General features: G+C 33.9%; 1 protein-coding gene and 1 long non-coding RNA gene across 6 annotated transcripts in view; one reads left to right on the forward strand and one right to left on the reverse strand.

Moving 5' to 3' along the window:
* LOC145243562 (putative phospholipid-transporting ATPase IIB) overlaps positions 1-22567 on the forward strand; it is a 392356-nt gene that overhangs the window by 120491 nt on the left and 249298 nt on the right. Inside the window, exon 1 of one of the 5 annotated variants that reach the window (XM_080106860.1) lies at positions 2940-3094. The exons of the other annotated variants lie outside the window; for them this stretch is intronic. The gene's annotated coding sequence lies outside the window, so the exon portion shown is untranslated. Of the gene's footprint in view, positions 1-2939; positions 3095-22567 lie in introns of those variants that run through there. 5 annotated transcript variants of the gene reach the window in all.
* LOC145245140 (uncharacterized) overlaps positions 1-22567 on the reverse strand; it is a 119178-nt gene that overhangs the window by 48852 nt on the left and 47759 nt on the right. The gene's annotated exons all lie outside the window — the stretch shown is intronic.

The raw sequence follows: 22567 nt of genomic DNA on the forward strand, positions 1-22567 counted from the left end.
TATATATATATTAGCATTGTAAATATTGTAAATATGTCATTTTCATCTCATCTGGGTAGGTTTCAAATAGCTCTAGTTCATAGAGTGAATGCGGTATTGTGGTGATTGCAACTAGTTTTAGGGAATAGACCAAGTGGATGATCTCCGACACCCCCTTTCCTCCCCATTCCCTTCGGACTTCATGCCTAATCATGAAATTGTAGCATTTTTCGTTATATAACACCTGCCTGGCACTTGTTGTATGCCTTAAGAAATGTACACACAATTTTTATGATAAATAAGACAACTCGGCCGAGGAGGAGGCTCCCAAAGCGATGACTGACGCTACCAGTCACGTTGACCAAATCCACCAGTGCCAAAGGATTCCAGCAGCAGCAGCAGCGACAGCAGCCGCCTCATCAGCAGTTCAAACAGTCCTTATCAGAGCTAAACAACCAGCCCTTATCAAGGCTAATAAGTTTTTTCACTAATGCGATTCACTACTGCTTGCTTACTGAGATCCACCAGCAGCAAACTTCACTCCCGGTCTCCAGCACTTCCAGTCCACTCCAGCGGCTTCCTGCTCATTCCTGCAGCCTTCCAACCCTTGGAGCCTCCAGCTCGCTCCAGCGCCTCCAGCTTCCTTTTGCAGCTTTCCTGCAACCTCACTTGCACCTCGAACCTCTGGTCTGCTACCTCGCTCACACCTTGTTCCTCCAGTCTGTAATCTTGCTTGCACCTGGCTCCCTACCGACCGTCCATTCCTTAACACTGATCCTCCGTTCTCTGTCGTCCGTTCCTTAACACTGACACCTACGTTCTCAGTGTCGTCCATTCCTTAACACTGACTACCTCATTCTCAGTGTCCACCGTCCATTTCCGGATTGCCTTGACGTCCAGCCGATTGTTCCAAACCCAGTGAGCAACTCTGAACCATGCTACGCCTCAGGTACCTGTTCCAGACCTCCAGACCTTAGCCTCTAGTGACGTGCGACCTTCCAGCCGACCAGCATCTACATTATACGATTTTTCGCTTCCTTTGCAAAATAAAAGGCAAACTCTCGTTTTTAACCAAACAACCTGTGTCTTCTTTGCCTTTTTGCTGTTTACTTTTTGCCCATGTCTACCTTGTTAATTGTTGGGTCAATTGTCTCCTGACGACCGGTCCCGCAACAGATCCTTTTGAGGAACACAGAACTAACACTCCGAAAATAGGAGTTCATACTACTGGCTCCATACGTATGGAGGCAAAACTGGCTACCGTTTTGCAAAGGGACTTTCCAGAACCAATAAACTTTCATTGCTGTTACTTTTGAATAAATTTTGAGTTTGAAAGGTATGGCTTTTGTATTTGTGGATTCTTTTTCCTCTGCAGGGAGTAAAATTGGGATGTGAGAAATAATTTCTTACAGAAGGTAGGAAATTACATCAGCCAAAACGTTGTAAATGTAACTAAGATGAAAATCGTTCTCTGAATAATACAAAGTGCGATGCTTGTACAGAATTCCACTCAGATTTAAAAAAAAAAAAAAGAAAAAACAACCAGAAAAATTTTATGTTCGGACCTCAGACGGAAAGAAAATATCGTACACCAAAAATAATCACATAATTATCAAGTACTTTTATTTAAAAAAAATAAAATAAAATTTTGTAGCTAAGCGAACAGCGACAATATCGTGACACCATTTTAAAAAGCAGGCTGAAAACAAGGGAGAGAAACCCAAATAATTCATACTTGCGGGATTTTAGAAAGGAGAAAGCCAATCTTAACATGGGGGTAGTGGAAAAACGCAAATTCGCTTAAAAATGATTTTCTTTATAAAAATAAAACTACATGATCAATTTGCATAAGTTTAGAATACGATAGCTGTTTCCCTCACTGGTCATACTGATTTTTCTTATATATATATATATATATATATATATATATATATATAAAAAGCTGAATGTGTGTGTGTGTCTGGTCACGAATAGGCTCCTATATGGTTGACTATTTTAAAAAACTGATTACATATAATGATAGAAGATGTATCGAGACACAGGAATGGGTGTGTTTGATCTGGCAGAACAGTGGTTCATTAAAATTGGTGGGGTCTGCGTTCGCGCCTGTTCCACAAAGTATGGAAATAAAAAATTAAAAAAAAAACGTTTACAAGTGTTTTGATATAGATGTACATAAGAATACTTTGATAAGTATGTTTTAACTTAAATAGGGATGATATAATAAAATTATGGGGTCTGCGTTCGCGCCTGGCCTCCATAGAATGGAGATAGGCACAAACTTTAATAAAGACTTTTCATATCTATCTGTGTAAGTATACTTTGATAATTATGTTTCTGTTTGAAGAAATATGGTACAATAAAATTATGGGGTGTTCGTTCGCACCTGACCTCCATAGAATGGAAATATGTCACAAAGTTTAACAAGGTATTTTAATATAGATCCACAGAACATTGTGATAAGTGTTTCAGTGTGAACAGGTATGGTATAATAAATTATGGGGTTTATCTATTTTATTTTTACTTTCATCATATTTTGTTTTGGTTCAACCCAAATTTACAACCCTTCCTTTTCATAACCTATCATAGTTTCATAAATCAGAGTCCATTTTCTGTAGGCTGTTTTTGAACCCAGTCAACGACAGGTACTTTTGCTAGTGTGTATATATATATATATATATATATATATATATATATATATATATATATATATAGGACCCACTGGCCCCCAAAAAACATCGTAATTTAAATTAATCTTATCCTTATCAAGATTAAATATTTTTAATTGATATTTATTAAATATCAAAAGAAAATAAAAAGCCTGACCTGTAATAAATAAACTGTAGACAAATATATTTCTCAATAAATAAGACACTAGTTATTAAGGTCAGGTCATGGCCATCATAGGGATAGTAACGTATAAGAACAATGAGTAACGTGTTAACCATATGAGCCGTACCTGTCGTCGTCGTAATAATAGTAGTAAAAGTTTTTGTCAGTTCACAAGGATGAATGGAGGGAGAAGCAGTGTTGTAACTGCTCCCGACCTCCTTCGTTTAGTCACTATTATTTGCTGGAATACATCCTATTTATACTAGTTTTTACTCCCACACCGGTAGGTTTATTTATTTTTTAGAAATTTTTTGTTTGCTAAAAAAATAATCGGTAGCATAAAAAATGCTGCGTTGTTTCAAAACAATTGATAAAGACAACCATTCTGTCCATTGTATGAAGGACCTTCCACTACTCACTCCAATTGCAGTAAATGTCATCATTGTTGTTTTTCTTTTAAATCAAACCCCCAGATGATATGTTATTGTTAGCTGTGCATTAATTATTTCTGTTTTCTTAACTAGATTATGTTGTCTCTCGTCTAATATATATATATATATATATATATATTTTGTTTTTTTTTACAAGAAAACGACATCAATTGTCGTTTAATGTTTAAATATAATATATTGGTTTCACTCACGAGATCACTTTTAAATAAATTGTGTATGTTTTCAGCGTCCAAAATTCTAGTTTCAAAATAGAATTCTAGACGCCGATCCGATTTTACACTTTTAAATTTTGCAATTTAAAAATAATCCTTAAAATATTCTAATGTCAATGTTTGACATAAGAAAACGTGTTAGTTGATTAGTGCAAAAATAATGTTTATTGACGTTCAACTAAAAACATTATTTTTACACCAACCTTTTATATAAAATTTAGACTTATCGTATCTTCGACTTCTATTTTCTTCCAAATAAAAGTGTTGTAGTCCAGTTAGTAAAGTAAAATACAAACGTTTTCTTAAAGAAAAGAAGAATCGATATTAAATTAAATATGTATATATATATATTTTTAATATTTCTACTGCGTTAAATTGCAATGTAATTTTCAAACTACAAATCAAATAATATAAAAGAATTTGGGACGCTGAAAACGTCCCCCATCTACCAATATTACATGTGATTTGAAATGTCATTTTGATGGCGGAGAACAACAGCAACAACTACGTGAATAGCTCGACAATTTTATAAAGATAAACGTGATTAGGAATCTTATAGACTCTGCCTGAACGAATATTTAAATGTAAGAATGAGTATATTTCGGAATTTTTTTCGACGAGGATTGATAATCAGGATTATTTGGATTATTCTCATTTTTATTTGCAACGATGTAACCATGTTTTTTCTTCAACGTTGCAACAACGATAGTCGAACTTGAGATTTCCAACTTTAATGAAATGTTCTCACATCAAAAATAAATGAATAAAAAAGTTTTATTTTATTTATTTATTTATTACGACCTTCCCCAGCGTAGTATAACCCCACCCCCCAATCACCTATATTAAGAACAGCTTTCGGAATACACTCTCCCCACACTCTCCCCAACTTCCCCATGTTAAGAACGGCTTTCGAGGTCTGGGGGGGGGGATGTTCTTTCCGAAAGCCGTTCTTAACATGAGGAGGTTGGCGTGTTTATAATACGCTGGGCACGCCGTAAAAATTTACCCCGCCCTCCCCAGATATACATGAAGACGATTAAAGATTACATCGGCCGAAACGTTATGTGTGAGTATAGGCAGCAAACTGCAAATAGCAATCAGAGAGAATGATGCATAACGAGAAATTAGTTAAGATTGATGTTGCACCCACGTTTTTTTATTTAATGTGTAAATGAATAATTAAAACTGCAATTTTTTTTTGTTTCTTAGATTTACAAAATTGTGTTTTCTTTTATACTTTTGGTGCTTGTTCAAAGAAAGGCAACAAATCGATTAAAAACAAAATCTATATCCTTTTATGCAAAAACAATATTACTTAATTGCCATATCGAAAATAGTAACACATCAAAAAATAACGAAAATTCATCGAGTGGGAAACCTATTTATAGTTAAAAGTAATTTTTACGGAAAATTGAGAAAAAATTGCATTTTTCATAAATGTTTTAGAGTAGACCGTGAAGCTTGCAGAAACAGGGGACATGGTCGGCCCGACCACGAAAGACCTTTTTTATTTTTTTTAACTCAACAATAGCAGTTGTTCTACTCTATGAATTTTTGTAATTTTTGGATACTATTTTCAACATGACAATTCAGTAATATTGTTTTTGCTTAAAAGGACATATTAAAAGCGCCATACTTTTCATGGGAAATTTAGTAAATTCATAATTTAGATAATGTAAAAGCACCCACCGAAACTTTGTTTTCACATAAGCTCTGCAATGCTGCATTGCCTGAAGAAGTTTCTAGTTACTAGTAACTAGCTGACCGAAACCTGCTCATAACTGTGTAGCAGCAGCATATTACTACTTATGTAAAAATAAAGGGAAATAACTCTATTTTACTAAGAGCTGCGTTTTAAAAAATCTTATAAATCGAGTCCACACGTAAAAACTAGGTGGGTTTAATAGAGAAATTCATTTATGACCAAATGGCTTAGAAATTTTGTTGAATGTTAAAAATTATTAAGGTATTTGTACAGTTTAATCAAGACTGTAAAAAATGAAAATATCGAAAAAAGATCATATTGCACATATCCGTTATGGAACGAAGTTCTCCAAAAAAAAAAAAAAAAAAAAGATTTCACTTAATTTCATCAAGTAGTTTTTGTTTTAAAGCGAAAAAACAATTTGTTATAATACCGAGCAAAAGGTTCGATTTTTAGGAAGAAAAACTAGTAATAAAGATGGGGAGGGAGTATCGGCGCTTATCTCCCCCGTGGCGTGTCAACAAATTCCATAATAACTGACTTCAATGCACTCTCATAAGAACGTGTTTTTCCGCTGTAAAAAAAAAAAAAAAAAAAAAGAAAACTACTTGATCAAATTAAATAAAAAATTTTTTTCGGAGATGTTCAGTCCAAAACGGATACGTACAATATAACCTTTTTTCGATATTTTCATTTTTGAATTGCCTCGTTAAACTGTACAAGTACTATTATTAAAAATATTTTTGTTTATTTCAAACTAGCTGTATTTAGCTGGTGTTGCTCGGGTGGGGCTCAAAGAAAGTCATGTTTAACATTTTTTTAATGATTAAAAAAATCGTTTTGTTTATCCTATATATATATTGATCAGCACGGCTTCAGTGTCATCTATTCCCTCTATGATTGTGTGAATCAGATACAAATTATTTTAAATGGATCTCCACTTCACAGTATAATTCTGATCGAGTATGATAAAGTTATCGGTGACAGCCTTGCCAAAATCTTTAATTGTGTTTAGCAGAGTTAAGGGCCTATAGTCATCTAAATTCTCCTCTCCAACATGCGGGTCCTTTTTCTTCAGCAATGTTATCACTCCCTTGGTCACCTGCTCAGTGATGGAGCCCTGTGTAAACCAATGGTTGAACTCATCTTTCAGAATAGGTACTAACATGAATGACAACCTCGAATAAAATTCGTAGGACAGGCCATCAAGTTCTGGAGACCTGTTATAGCCAACCTGCTTCAATTCAGTAATAGTCTCATGTTCCATCACAGCTAGTCACTGGAAAGCAAGGTGTGTTGGCCAAATAGCTGTCAAACTCATTGATGCAGAGTCTGGATAGTTGGGTGAAGCGCTCCTTTAAATGCTTCTGGAATCTCTCGCAAATTTCTCGAGCTGATATAAGGTTGAGTCTTTCAAAATCGTTGACTTTTCAAATGTATCCATCCCAATTGTGACATAGAGCAGCTTTATGCTCAACAGCGTCAGTGTTTACATCTTTATTGAAAACTTTCATTAACCTAGCCCTAACTACTTGACCTTTGTACTGCTTGCCAGCCAAGCGGTTATGGTCGTCCTTAGGTCCTTAGTACTACTTCTAGAAGATCCACCCGTCCCCAGACACCACCTAGGTCAGTCTATCTTCTAAACACTTTTCCACCCTAGCCTTATTCTGGGTAAGGTGTTGGCTATATCGGTCAGAAAAGTGTCTAATCTTAGCCTTAGTGTTCACCTGCCACTTATTCCTAGTTACTGTTCCCATTAGAACCTGCTAAATAATCTCTGTAATCTTTCTCTGGAAATCTTCTAACTCCAGTAAGAAGTTAATTTTATTTTTATTTCGGACTATTAGTCTCATCTTTATTAGTTTTTGTTTTTTTAATCTTTTTATTGGTTCACAACGTTTCGGCCAACTTCCTCTGGCCTTCGTCAGGTGGTAACCGCGACGGATAGGAACTTCGAATCTCCTAACTGCATTCTCAGCCATCACTGCCATCCGTAGTTGTTGTCGTCTCACCACATTTTTGACCAATTACCTCTGGCACGAATAATTTATAAGGAATAATATATATATATACCAATCGGTACGGACCCGACTATGGAAGATCAGATAATAAATAAAATGTGGATTTATAAGATCAAAGAATCCAACCTTGATCGCCCTTCGGGGCCCGTGGCGCAGTTGATAGAGACGTTGAATCTCTACGGTTCCAGATGAACATTGTCAGAAGATAGCGGTTTCAATCCCACCCAAAGCGTGCCAGAGGTAATTGGTCAAAAATGTGGTGAGACGACAACAACTACGGATGGCAGTGATAGCTGAGAATGCAGTTAGGAGATTCAAAGTTCCTATCCGTCGCGGTTACCACCTGACGAAGGCCAGAGGAAGTTGGCCGAAACGTTGTGAACCAATAAAAAGATTAAAAAAACAAAAACTAATAAAGATGAGACTAATAGTCCGAAATAAAAATAAAATTAACATATAATGCTCATCTCAAATTAAATTCCAATTAAGGAATAATATATATATATCCAGTAAGAAGATATTTAACTTCCAGTATCTGACTAAGTTATGCCTAGCACTTAAGTACAGACAGGCCATAACCAGTTTATGGTCTGAATGTCCTAACAAGTGGAACGTGGGGCAAGATAGGAAGTTTATGTATTCTTGTAACTAACATCCGATCCAAATAGGTACTTGGATGGGAAGACATACTGGTAGACCATGTCCACATCTGTCTGTCAACACGGTTGCACAGAACCATCAGGTTAGACAGATTGCTATCAGACCAATCTGACTTGCTACTTCTCCTGATCGGATCTATCTTGTGATCAAGGATGGCATTCCAATCACCCAATAAGACTACCCACTCTGAACCCTCGAGGAATACCTCCAACCATCAAAAATTTGTATCTCACTAGCAAGGAGATTCCATGAGTATTAGTATCGCACCATATGCTGAGTAAACGTCAAAGTCGTTTGTCAGCACATGACAAACCTCACATGAATCGAAGTGGGTCTCCTGGACAGCAACGATATCTACCTTAAGGGACACCAGTTCTCTCGCATGCGTATGTCATTGCTTCAGGATCTCATGCCCCCTCATATTCCAGTGCAAAAGGTTTGGCCAAGACTGCCTGTGAGCAGATTGGATCTAAGCTGTCTGTCTCCCACTCTATCTCCCATGTCCAGAGAGAATGTTAGCTTTAATACTCTGTAAAAGGAAAGGGGGTGAACATTTCACAGCCAGCTGTTTCAATGAGGAATGCTCCTTGTCTCCTAGCTTCTGTTCTGGGATCGCTTCCTTCGCTGCTTTGATCATCTGCCACAGGGCTTTGGTTCTGTTGTCCTTGTTGGCTCTCACAAATGTCTCTGATTGGCAAATGAGCCAATCACTCAGTGGTAACCATGTCTATTTACATCAAAAGAAAATGGGACACCCAAATATGTGACGGGTATTACCTTCTAAGTGAGTGTATGTGTGTGTGTGTGTGTGTGTGTATATATATATATATATATATATATATATATATATATTGTTTTTTATTATTTCAACCTCAAGTGTATTAACTTAATTCATTACAAGTTGTTTCAATAGGATAAAATTATCCGTCCATATCATATTTTATAATTTTATCCTGTCTATTGAAACAACTTATAATGAATTAAGTTAATACGCTTGCGGTTGTAATAATAATAAACATATTTGGTTCGACTAACACATTGAGCACTCTTTATCCTTGTTTTTTTACCACATATACTTCTTAAACTTTTTCTCCTGAGGATAACAATTCAAATTATCAGACAACTTTCATACATAAATTTATTTCAAGTGTATTGTGCATTGTAGAGAATGACCTGCTCTTCTCACCAGGCAACTTATTACTGTTAAGGTCTATTATTGTGCTATATAACATGTTTTGAAGGTGTCCTTCTCCCGTACTAGTTGTTCTAACAAGGCCTTAAAATCTATTCCATCTTATTTTATTATTTATTATCTATAGGGAGAGATGGATTCATACTTTTATCATGTAACAGTGACTCAGATAGAGCGTTAACATGGCATATAAAGCCAAATTATTAGTGGTAGCTATTAGCTATTTGCACTACTTTATTTTGAAATTTAAAACTGTTAATAATATTAACATTGGATTTTAATTGTTTTATTCATTCTTGAAAGTCGTTTCACACCAAATTGAAAAATGACTGATATGTTTTTTATGCTTCATGTTTAAATAGAGAATTGCTCCCTTAATGCACAATCTGGATGATTTTAAGGTTGGAAAAATACTGAGTGAAAGAGTGAGTTGCATCAGTCATGGTAGAGACAGTGCATGCCAATGATATAACCTCTGTGACCATTTGTGAAATTTTGTGTTCATCTCCCAATGAGGTTAGAATTTGGTACAACATAAACTTTTTTTTTCTGACCAGAATGCTGCAAAATTGTGGAAAGCAAGATTGAAGGGAAACAGCTAAAAGTTGATTAAAATACATTTAATCAGAAAAGTTTCTAACAAAAAGGTTCTTTTTTCTTTTTTTTTTTTTTTTACACAGTGATCAGCACTTATCAAGGCCCGGAAGCCACTCAGGGATAAGGGTTATTGCAAGTACATTACGTTAGTGTGGAGATTTGATGAAGTTTTTAATTAAGGGGGCGGTTGATTAGGAATTTGTTAACATTGGACTTGAAAACATCCAAGTTGTAGTCCGGAGGGAAGCAGGCAGACGGAACAGAGTTCCACAGGCGTGCATTTCTAAGAAAGTTCTCTTTTTGACTTGTGGTTTCTGTTCAACAGATGAGACGATGGTGACAAGCAAGAAATGGTTCCTTCTGATTAATGATTATCTTTCTCTCAAATAATGTGAGGCCCTCTCTTTCCCCATATTAAGAATGGTTTTCTTATCCACTTGACCATGTCTAATTATTCAGCCAAATGGACATCAGAAACTGGAAATCAAAAATGGTAGACAATCTTGACTATCGACCCCCTAACCCTAAAAAAAAACTGTTGTTCTACTTAATGGTATTCATTTAAGCTTTTCTTGGAACTTAAGTCATCCATAGACAAACTGATTTACTATATCACAACTCTTCAGGGTGGCTAGACTGGAAAGTGTTTCAAGCTCAGATTGAAACTCAACCATTTTATGATAGTCTTAGCTTCTATCCATTATAGCATCAACGAGCCACGAAGACTGAACATTTTTACTGTAAAAACTATATAAACAACGTTGACGTGATGGAGAGTGCTTTATTTGTTACTTAACACAGAGCTTCTCCATGATGTTGTAGGAGAGGGGCATTTATGTAGTCATCCACAAGCAGTGATTCAAATTATATGCATGCACACACACACACTTAGCAATGTCCATGCCTAGATTGATAAATTCGACCAATCTTTTCAGTTTGAGCTTCTATCCACTTCAATGTTAGCAATGAGCCATGAGGAAAGAAACTCTTACTGTTTATAGACATGTATGTCTAGGATTCACTTCTAAACTACTTAACCGATCATTATGAATTTTGAAACACAGTTGCAAAGCATAAGGAGTCTAGATGTGGGTTTTATTTTAGTTTAGTTTTATGCAAAGGGAGTAAAAGCTCTTTGAGAAAATTTAGATCTTTCCAATTTTTGTGAAATTTTAACAATGTGTATTGGATATCGCCAAATTTCAGTTTCTTTGGAGTATTTTAAAGGGTCTTTTAGGCGGTTTTATATGAGCACAATCTTTGATTTAAAAATTCAAAGATATCAGATTTGCACTTCATTTGATCTATAGTTATTAGGAATCAATAAAACAAGATTATCTGATCTCAATTTTTTGAAACTTCATGTATTTGTGACATTTTTTAAAAATTAAAATCATGGAATCAATTTCGATCAAAATTAGAATAAGGATTCTAGACATAAAGTTTAGTATTATAATATCTTGATTTTAATCTTTGTAAGGGGATGTAAAACTGGTGCAAAAGTTTTGTCGGAAAATTTTTTATCCGTCCTGGAATGGGTATTCTAGTTTTATATCTCAATATTAATAAAATAGAAACGCTTTTTCCACTGTAACTTTCGAGGCTGTAGGAAAACAAGAGGGTAATTCTTATGCAAATCTTTTATACTCACCATTTCCAGCTAATACTGTAGCATGTTTATTGCAAGATTATGCACATTTCATCACTGTTTAATAAATATCATCCTCTTTGTCTCCCTCTCTCAAATATGCAATCCCACATAGGTAATAACAAATATTTCACCCCCTTCAGATTTAGTCCCCTCACGGGACCCAAAATCACCAGGTATTTTTTTCATGGCCATACATAGCCACATGCCACTAAAAAATTATACACCTTCTTAAATGTAGTAATGTTATACAGTACATATCATATTTGACTGACAGTTTGAATTAACAAACACTCCCCTTTCATTCTTAGTTTAGCAAAATGATGGAATAGTCGGCAATCGGCAGTTCAAAATACTCATTACCATTAGAAACAGTCTCTATACAGATTTAGAGTTTGTATTTTTGAATACAGAAAAAAACATTTGCAGTGTCTATTTATAATACATTTAACAAAGCAAAATATTCTTCTGACATATTGTATCATAACTTTTCCTAATTTTCATTTAGTTTTTTTTTCCAAGTCAAAAACATTTAGCTTAACTATCGGAAATGCAGACACACAATGAAACACGCAGCATATTTCACATTGCTCAATTTTCTTTTTACTATTATCAATAATGTTATTACTATAAGTAGTAATAATAGTATTATTACAATTTTTGTTATTATTGATCTTTGTATTAATATTGAGAACATCACTATCATGTAGTATTATTCATCATTAATTTTAGTTTGTGCATTGAAATTTTTGTTACTTACTATGAATGCTTAGGCAACGCTGGGATACAGGTAAGCTAGAAAATGATAAATAACCATAGTAAGAGGAAAATCAGCTTACAGAAGAAAATTAGGGAGTTATCCCAACAGGTGACCCCAAACTTATGGATAGATAATTTAGAATAATTGAAATCAAACTAAAACTTTGGGGAGAAGGAATTGATAAAAAGTTTTGATTGAAAAATCAGAGCTCAGTTATCAAGAGATATTGGAAAGGGACATTTATGTAGTAGGGGGAGTAGAAAATGAACCTTGAATTTACTTTTGCAGTCTCATAACTCTCACTTCCATTATTTTGTCCTTTAGTCCTCACATTCCATGAGCAATGTTTCTGACAAAGGGGGAAGAATTGCTCTTTTCTGGGTCAGAATCTATCACTCTAACACTTATTGTTGGTTAGTTTTTGACCTTGAAGTATTTTTTTAGTTCTCTACATCAAGTGGCTTCATGACTTATCTGGAGCGATTTCCATAAAAAGGCATGATCCAAAATAAAGACTAAGCTTCTAGTAAATAGATATTTAGCTAAGAATATATCCATCACAGTCCTCTAGAATAAATCTCTGCAGTAATTGTGTTTTTCTTTAATATAAACATTAAAGTTTTCTAAATCAATCTCTGCTTTCTTCTATTGTATATTTTCTTGGGTTTGCTTAAGCCTAGTGTGAATTTGATAATCTCAGTCATTATCTCTTTTTCTTAGTCTTGGATCTTAGCCAGGGATAATCAATATTACTATTTTTATTGCTATAACTTTCATTATGAACTGGAGCTGTTTTCTTTGATTAGAACCGTGTAGTAGCAATTAAATAGCAAGTTGAGTCCTTTGTAAAAGCAACTTATGAAAGAGACACTTTTATTATTTTTTATGAAAAATAATAAATATTATAAGTATTTTATTTATTTGTTACATGTAAAACTCAAATAATATATTTTTATGTGGAATTGTTATATTATTGTTAGATTGTATGCAGTAAAATTGGTGTCTGTATTTTAGTTGCTATTGTTGCAATGTTTTATTTTCTATATTCTCCAGCTTTCTTCAGACATGTGCAACCTACTGTTGCCATCTTGTTGCCGTTCAGTGACTTGACCTCAGATGTACAAAAAATTTTGGGTTGTTTTACTTTGAAAAAGTGGTAAAAAAATAAAACAAACATGTAGCAAATAAATGTTACCAAATGCAAGATACTCTTTTAACTAGCTAGATAAGTTAGTGTTTTTACTTAATGTAAAATGTTTATTCAGCTCAAAAAACAATGTCGAATGGTACACAAGCACACAAAGAAAAATGGCTGCATAACAAATACATCCCAGCCATTTTTAACATGTCAATTTTGAAGACATTCTCTGCTTATGTGACACAAGCTTATTGGTGAGCAGCTGAGAATATGGATGGCAACCATGAAGAAGTTGGCTTAGCTCTCAAATTCACGAGTAGTCTGTCTCTGACAGTGAAATCGTGATTAGCCAACCATCTTTTGTGCCTGGTCTCTGAAGAGATGTGTAGATTATCATGATTTGTAATCTGTTACAGATCAGGGAAAAACATGCTCAACCTGACCAAGGCGGATGCTGTTTAAAATATTTGAGCTACAGAAGCCATTCCTTGAAAAATCTGTATAACACAATCTTCCTTTTTTGCTTTTTTGTGCTGTGTTTGCAAACTCTTAAGTCTCAATTTGGTTAATTAAATTAATTGCACTTTCATTTACGTAAGGAATTGCAGCAACCAAACCTTTTTGATTGGAATATTATAAATAATGTGACCTACATATCTGACTTTGGTAGAATGTCCCAATGTCATTAATGTCTTTAATTGCTGCTTTATTTGACTAATCGTTTCTCTATTTAGTGTTTTGCTTAGTAGTGTATAAGATTATTAAAGATATTTTTGGCAGTTCGTGATGGGAGGATGAAACTATCAACTGATGTTGATCATTCTCTCCCAAATTCTAAGTCAAACAGTCAGGTAAATAACATTTTTTTAACTCCCTGTAATCATGATTCTTAATTTGCAGTAGCTCCTTACATCTTGGTGGCAATTTGTCTTGTTTGGGGTAAATCTAATTAAAAAAAAAGTACTACTTCTCGCATCAAGTCGATAACACATTTTGGGCATTAGATAACGAGGAACACGTCATTTGGCTGCATAAGAAGTGATAACTGCATGCAACCTGGCTAATATCGATTCTTTTGACCAGACTGCATGGATAGCAGATGTGAAAGCTTGCTTGATGTGGTCTATTTTTGAGTTTGGAGCACCCTTTACATCACTACTACTTCCAAGATTGTCTAAATTGTCAGAATATAATAAGATATTTTCTTTTAAACATGGAGCACAACAGAACAATGTTTCCATTATATAATTCTTGGAAAATTGTTTCAAGTAAAAATTGTAGCCAAAGCTTTTATATGAATATCTGACAGTTTTAAAACATTTTTAAACATATCGATTGGTCAAATGTACAATGATTGCATGTTAGCATGGAAACGTGATCTTTTCCAATCTATCTGGAAAATTTTTTAGTTTTTAAAAATTTTCTATAAATATAATTTAAACAATATCTATACATCAAATATAGAATGTATTCAGATTTGTACATAACTGGACAACTAGTAGATAGTCTACAATAAAAAAAAACAAAAAAAATAACTTTTCATCAAATGGAAATGGAATCATGTAGTCTTTTCTATGGCAACAATTTTATCATTTCACTCTGTACTTATCTGCTTAGCAGTGTTGTTTGATTTAAGTCAAATTATTTTTTCTGTTTTTTTTTGTTTAAATCGCTTTTGTAAAATCAATTTTTTTTTCACAAATTTTTAATTTGTTTAATCACTTTTATTTGTTGTTGTTTTCATATTAAGAGAGGAAATTCATCTAACCTCCCCTCTCCGCACGGGTTAATCCTAGGTTGTCTACCATGCAACTTGACTTTTAAGTATAGAAAATATCATTGAAATTGAAAAAAAGAAAAAAATTTGATTAAAAACTCTATCCGGTATTATGCAAGAATTTAAAATCCTGCATTTAGAAAGTACTAAGTATGTCTGATTTTTAGATTTAAGAATTCTAAATTCATTTTTTGTACAAATGGCATGCATATTTCTTACAATAAAAGTGATTATAATCAGTTGATTTTTGTCTTTTTTTTTTTCACCAAAAGTATAGGAAGTTCTTACAACCAAATAATGCATGGTAAAATGCTAGTGGGAATAGTGGATGAACACATCACTCGTTAAGTCTCAGTCCCAACTAATGAAACAACTTTTAGGCAAAATTCGACTTTATTCATCAACATAATCTTTTAGAATGATGTACTCATTCAGTTTCTCTAAGAATTTGATGCTTGTTTTATAAAATGGTTCGTTTTTGTCCTCAAAATATGCCCCAGTGTAAACTAGTTGTAATCATGGGACCAATTAATGTAACTAGGCTGTCTCCAATCCCTAAATACAATGGCTAACCATAAGTCCCCGTGGCTACATTCTTATCCTCGTCTAGTGATGGACCCTTCAGAATATAACCAGACAATTACTTGTTATTGAAACTACCAATCTGATGCTCAGAGCACACAAAATACACACGACCCTAAGTCTGTGTGACAAAAGTAATGCTTCCTATTTTTTATACCACCTGAATGAATCAGAGGGGAAGGCAAATTGCATTGTTATGATGACTGAACTGATGCATTCATGACCTGAACATTTCATTTCTCTGTTGCAGATATTGATGGTGTGAGACTAAGAAAGCAACTTTTGTCATGGATGTGCGTCAGAAGCAGAGATGTGTCATTGAATTGCTGGTAAAGTGCATTGAATATGGTGCTGACTATGTAGAAAAATAAATTCTGGAATACAAAAGGTTGCTCATTTTAATAGTATCACTCCTATCTTCGTAGCACTTGAATATTTTCAGTTAAAAAATAGGAGGCTTTACTTTTGGAATGACCCTCATATTTTTGCCATCATTGTGATTGAATTAGAACATGGCGCATTGTCTTGATAAGAGTGTCTTTTCTTTATTTGTTGTTGTTTGTTTTTTCCTCACGCAATTGCATAAATAATGTTATATAATATTCACTATTAATGGTTCTTCCTTTCTCAAGGTAATCAATGAATAAAATATCTTATGCATCCTAACGGCTCATGTTTGTGTCTTTGGTCACTTTGGTACTGTACATTCAGCTGGCTATTGAGTTAACTCTGGATTGAAGTGATGGATTTGTTTTATTTCTTATCACATATTGATGTAAAAGCTTCCTCTTGTTACATTAAGACATTTGTAAATAATACTCTGAATTGCTGATGTGTTTCTGTTTTTAATTGGATCTGAGAAAACATGGCACCCACTTTGAACACAGTTTTTTCATTGATAAGTTTTCATGCAAAATGATGAATGCACTCACTGCTTTCTGATGTCTTTAACTCATCTGCTCATGCATCTTTAATTTATGATTGATCGAAACCAGTTCGTGGACTTTTTTTTAATGATTTTCTGGGACAATTGCCCAATTTAGGTGTCCTGAGCATTCAGCATCATTTGTATCTGTACAAACTTGTTTAATCTTATGTCTTGTTTCTTTAGTCATCTTCAAGATTGTTACTTTTGAATGACATATGCTTTGTATTCTTTTAATAATTTGAGAAGTTCTCTTTTAGTCTGACACAAAAATTCATCTCAAATCTTAATCATATTTAGAAATTTCAATTTATTATTTAATAGCTGTACCTACCCTGCTTTGACAGTAATGTATTTACTTGCAATTTGTGTTGCTTTTCTGTCTTTAAAGTATGCTTTTTTGTTTTGTTTCCAAAAATATTTTGTTCCAATCAAAGGGAAATAACTCTATATATAATTATGTTCAGAAGCTGGCTTTACTTTATATATTAGATTTTTCCCTGGTGAAAGTCAGAAGTCACAGGAAACTAAATCAAGGTAATTGGTTAGAACTAAATGATTTAAGTGACCCCACCCCTTATAACACAATTAACTAAGTTGTATTTCACTACTGACTGGATCATTCCACTTGAATGTATTTGTTCATACATGTACACTAAAACCACTTTTGATTGGTTGTTGACCTATATTATATGTATGCAACTGTTTTTTTGCACTGTTGAAAATGGATTAATACTTTCCAATCAGTTCTTTTAATTACATGAAGAAAAATCTTTGAAGAAATCATTATTAATAATTGATTTTATGCTTGCGTTTACTTGCTTCTATTTGTTACATTTTATGAAAACAACTATTTTTGTAAGTATGGCTATGGGAGGTCTGAATTGGTGCTTTAGGAGTTAGCCAGTAAAAAATGACAAATTCTCACCTATTCCTTATAAAACTTGACTTAACCACTAACCTTTGATATGAACTAAAGTAATATCTATCACATAACGACTAAAATTAGTTCCTGGAATAGATGTCTTAAGATTGAAATTCAATATATAATACTACTAAACCTCATATCTAGAATTCAATTCCAATTTCGATCAAAATCCATTACATGATTTTGATTCTAGAAAATTTCTAAGATTTAAGGCTACAGCTTAAGTGGTCTTCAGAAGAAAATATTGCTTAGTGCCTATTAAACATGGATCCAATTTAATGCAAATCTGAAATATTTGAATTTTCACATGAAAGGTTGTGTCCATATTATGCCCACTAAAAACCCTTTAATGTACTTCAAAGTAACTGAAATTTGGGGAATATTTATTAATTGATGTCCATTGATGCCCTTTTTTTTTTAATTTTACAAAAATCAAAGGTATCTTCATTTTCATGAAGGATTTCCATATCCTCTTTGCCCCCTTTGAATAAAACTAAATTATAGCTCACGTTGCCAAGCTGTGTTCCAAACTCTATAATAACTGATTAATTGGTTTAGGAATGAATCCTATACATAGAAATATACAAATGGATACCCCTACCTACTTTTATATCAATAAATGTAGGTTGAGTACTATTCCAAGAATAGGTTCATAATACTGCAATATCCTGAGACCATTTAATTTGCACACAATACATGCTATCGTGAAAACTAGAAACTACATGATTGAAATTGTTTTTTAGTTAATTTTTAATGTTGTAGATTAGCTCTAATTATGCTATGTAAAATTGTTTGAAATTTGCTCAGATTTAGAGAATCTCAAATTTTACGTAATTTGAATGTGATTAAAATAAAATTTCTGTGGTATAATCATCGATTCTCGATGATTGAGTCTGGCAAATACTAGATGAATGACCATTTGGGAATATCAGACACTGCTAGTGGAAGGACAGCAATGCTTGTAAAAGACTACCGCCCTGAAGATGTCTGCTAATTAACACATGATGCAACCATGAAACAATTGTCCCTGGGTAGAATAAAAAATTCATTCATTTATTTATTTATTTATTTTTTTTTTTACTAATATGTCACCATTTATCAAGACCAAAAGCTACTCAAGGGTAAGAATTATTGAGATAGAATGATTTTCAATTTTTATGAATGGATTTAAAATAATTAATGAAATTAACTAAATTCTCTCTTGTACTCAAGCATGTGACGAAGCTTTTAGGAGTATGAACATGGATGAATGGAATTAAAGTTAAAAGTAGAAACACTTTTGAAGGGTTTTGGTTTTCATAGGTTCCCCTTAGAAAGAAAAGAAAGATATGTCTTGCTTTTTTTTACATTATTTGGATGTTTGAGACTCTACTCTTTTTCCTAGTGTAGTCGTATTCATTATATTCTGTCCATTGTACTATGTGGCTTTTGGTAGACTCCTTTTGTTATAGTTGGTAACCTTCTAGAAATTTATAACTGAACCATCCATTTAATCCACTGAGGTAGACGGTTTTCTTTCAGTGTGCCATACCTTTTAGATATCTGGTGTCAGTTTTTTTTTTTTTTTTCTCAATTCAATCTCTTTTTTTTTTTTTACCAACATCTTTATCCAATAGTATAGAATGAGCCCCCCCCCCCCGGTCCTAAAGGCCACTGACAGAATCTTTAATTAAATTTATACTCCTTTCTGCAATGCAATCATATTTTCCACAAATAAGCTTCAGTCTATGCATGACCTGTCCACCAAGTTTCATCAATATATCACAGTCTGTTTTATTGTCATTCAGTGATAAGCACACCTGGATGTAACTTGCAAAATTGCATTATCTCTGACATATTTCTCTCTTGGCACTGTCCTGATTTAACATGATAATCTGGGGATTATTTTCATAGATATTATCTTTGAGATAAACTCACAGATAAAAATCTAGGAATTTAAGGTCCAGTGACTGAAGCTAATCACCAAACTGGCTCCCCATATCTAAATTTTTTGTGGTACTTGCAAGCATCAAGTACACAATAAATGCAGTGGAATTGATAGTAGGGTAAGAGATGATACCTAGTTTGTGTGCAAAAAGTGCAAGACAATGGAGATAGACAAGTCATCTGATGTAGAGAAAGTATATTTAAATGATGTGTAGGTTGTCAAGAAGTTTTTTTAGTCTGGTGATTCCATTGGAGCACAGGGAGAAGCAGGTGATAGCGTGATTGCAATAATTAGAAGTGAATAAAGTGAGAACAAGGGACTTCTGTCATTACTAACCAGCAGAGTTCTACTACTGTTGACCAAGAGAATTATTTGTCAGGAATAAGCAGTGTGATTATGCATGGAGATGAAACCGGGCTAGTGAGGATTGAGAACATGTTGCATGGAGAGAAATATGAGAATGATACAATAGATGTGTGGTGTGAATCTGTTTCTAAACAGACTTAGATCTGATGACATCAGAGGAAGATTAAATGTCGATAATGTGTCGAGATGTGTGCAGAAAATCAGATGTTGATGTTATGGCCATGTTTAAAGAATGAGTGAGAGTTCTTGGGTTAGTAGATTTATCAGAGTTAAGATAGCTGGTTAAGTTTACTGGGGAAGGCCAAGGAAAACATGAGTAGAAGTGATAAGAATGCACTCGAGAGAAAGCGGGATAAATAAAGACCTGGGTAAAGATAGTTTATTTTGGAAGTAAATTTCTAAAAGCCATCCAACATACTAGAATATAAAATGTATGTTAAATCCGATATGATTATATCATTTGGTCAATCATCCACTCCCTTATTTAAAATACCAAAGCAATGTTACTATTTATTTGAATATTATCTGCTTGTTATCTTGCTGTCGTTCATGACATTGGCAAGTGGTTGAAATGCCTTTGTGTTCTCTGTTCTAAATATAATATTAAACCAGGTGTGGCATAACAGTTACATGATACGCCACTTAATTTCTAGCATGCTTTTGTTGATTATATGGCTAAACCAGTTAGTAACTGTAGAATGTATACAGTCTTTTTTTTCTTTTTTAACTAAAAAGTTATCATTTATCAAGGCCAATGTCCACTTGAGAATGAGAGTTAATAAGATAGATGGATTATGATGGTTGTGTGATTGGTTTAATAAATAGCATTCGGCCAATTCAGATGAATATTTATTCTGTTAATCAGTTTAATACTCTTATAATATTCATCATCATTCAACACAGAATATTGATTCAAATCCTATCGGATATATTGTGTTCAATTACATGCTAATACTTTGGTAGAGGTATAAACCTTAATCCCCTCGCCAGCTGAATCTGCACACATACAGAAATATATATAAAAGGAGAGGAGGAATTCATAATATGCATACAAACACAAATCTACTGATGGAAAAAGATATATATATATAAATATTTATACGGACATGTATAGGTTTTGCTACACTCATGATTGTGGTTATAGTTATGGCATTCACCCTGGGACAGTTGGGACAGTTTGTTCCAACAAGTTTACCACTGAACATTCGCCTTGTGATTTAAGGCTGCTTCTGCTATGAGTGCAAGCCATTTGCAGTTCCAGCAATGGACTCTGTAAAGGTGGGGCCCAGAATCAGTTCAGCATTTTGCTTCACTGTCCTGAGCCTGGTTTCTTCCAGCCTGATGGTGCTGCAGGGTCAATGACTTCATGGCTGAAGTCACCTGTATGTTGTCGAAGGGTGTGCCCGAACCAATGAATGCATCTGGCAAGGAGAAATTTTTGGAGGGAGTGAATCTTGTAGTGAATGCGAATGATACTGTTGGGGATAAACTGTTGCCAGCAGACACAGAGGATTCAGCATAGACAGCGATAATTGAATACTTTTTAGTTTGTGTAGGTCACTTGCTCGCATAGGCCAAGTCTTGCAGCCATAAAGGAGGATAAGGGCATGGTATATTCTGACTTTAGTGTTCAGTCTTATTTCTTTTCTAAATCTGAGCCATGATCGAAGTTGACAGAAGTTAGTATAAGCATTACTGATGCATTTGAAGTTGTCTTCCTCCCTTTAGTCTGTTGCGGTGACGACGGATCCAAAATATTTGAACTGATTGACTTCCTCAAGGGTTTCCATGTTAAGGACAACCGGTTGTTTTTCATTTGGAAGGAGATTAGATTTTCACTTCCCGAAGAATATTTGCACACCACTGGAGCTACCAGCAAAAGACTTAGCTGCTTCGTTGACTTTGCTACTGCATTTAACTCTGTTGTCCATGGAGCCCTTTGGAACGTCAAGCATGCTGATAGCATCTCCCCAAACACGCTCGACCTAATCAAAGTTTACTATCTCTCTATCCACACCAAAGTCTGAATGTATGGTTAAGAGTCATGCTTCTTTTACATTCACTCTTCACAAGGATGCATTTTCGCGCCTATGCTCTTCAATTCTGCTATTAACTGAAACACATTGAATGTACTGACCAACTTTCATGGTGTATTAGTAAGTCATGGTCTGCAAATATTGAATTACGACTATGCTGATGATATTGTTATATTGAATGAAATTTCAATTGGCCATTGACAAGATGCAATCTTGCGCTTCAAAAATTGGCATAAAGATAAACGCCAATAAGTTTGCTACACTGGTATAACAATGTTTTGATTTGTACTTATTAATAACTAACACCTCATGAATTAATATTTCTTCTTTAAACGTTGGGCACTTTTGGATAGCCATTTCTAGCCATTCAGTTGAATTTATTCATTAATTTAGATTGGTTTCCTCTTTTTCTTTTTAACTTACATTTTACTGACTTTAATCTCAGTATTATAAGTTATTTTCATGGGAAACTATTAATTTCTTTTTTCTGGTTTCCTTAATAAACAGAAACTTAGTCGATTTTTTTTAATCAATTTCTTTGTTATATAAGTTAATTCGCACTAAACTTGTCTCTCAATTATTTTGGTTAATGTTCTCATAGCATTCATCCATAGCCTTAACGAAGTTTGTGATTCAGCACCATTTTGGTAGTAACTTTTTATAAAATTAATTTATTTAAATCAATCCATTAATTTGGATTGGTTCAGTAAATTAATCTGATAATAAACTTTTCTTTTCTATTTTCTTTTCTTTATATAACTTTCAAATCCAAACTAATATAATGTAATAATAATTTTGAGAATTTTCTATTATTTTAATAATGTTCA

The sequence above is a fragment of the Euprymna scolopes genome, chromosome 1 (assembly GCF_053919585.1).
Source record: "Euprymna scolopes isolate OS-2025 chromosome 1, ASM5391958v1, whole genome shotgun sequence".
Lineage (NCBI taxonomy): Eukaryota > Metazoa > Mollusca > Cephalopoda > Sepiida > Sepiolidae > Euprymna > Euprymna scolopes.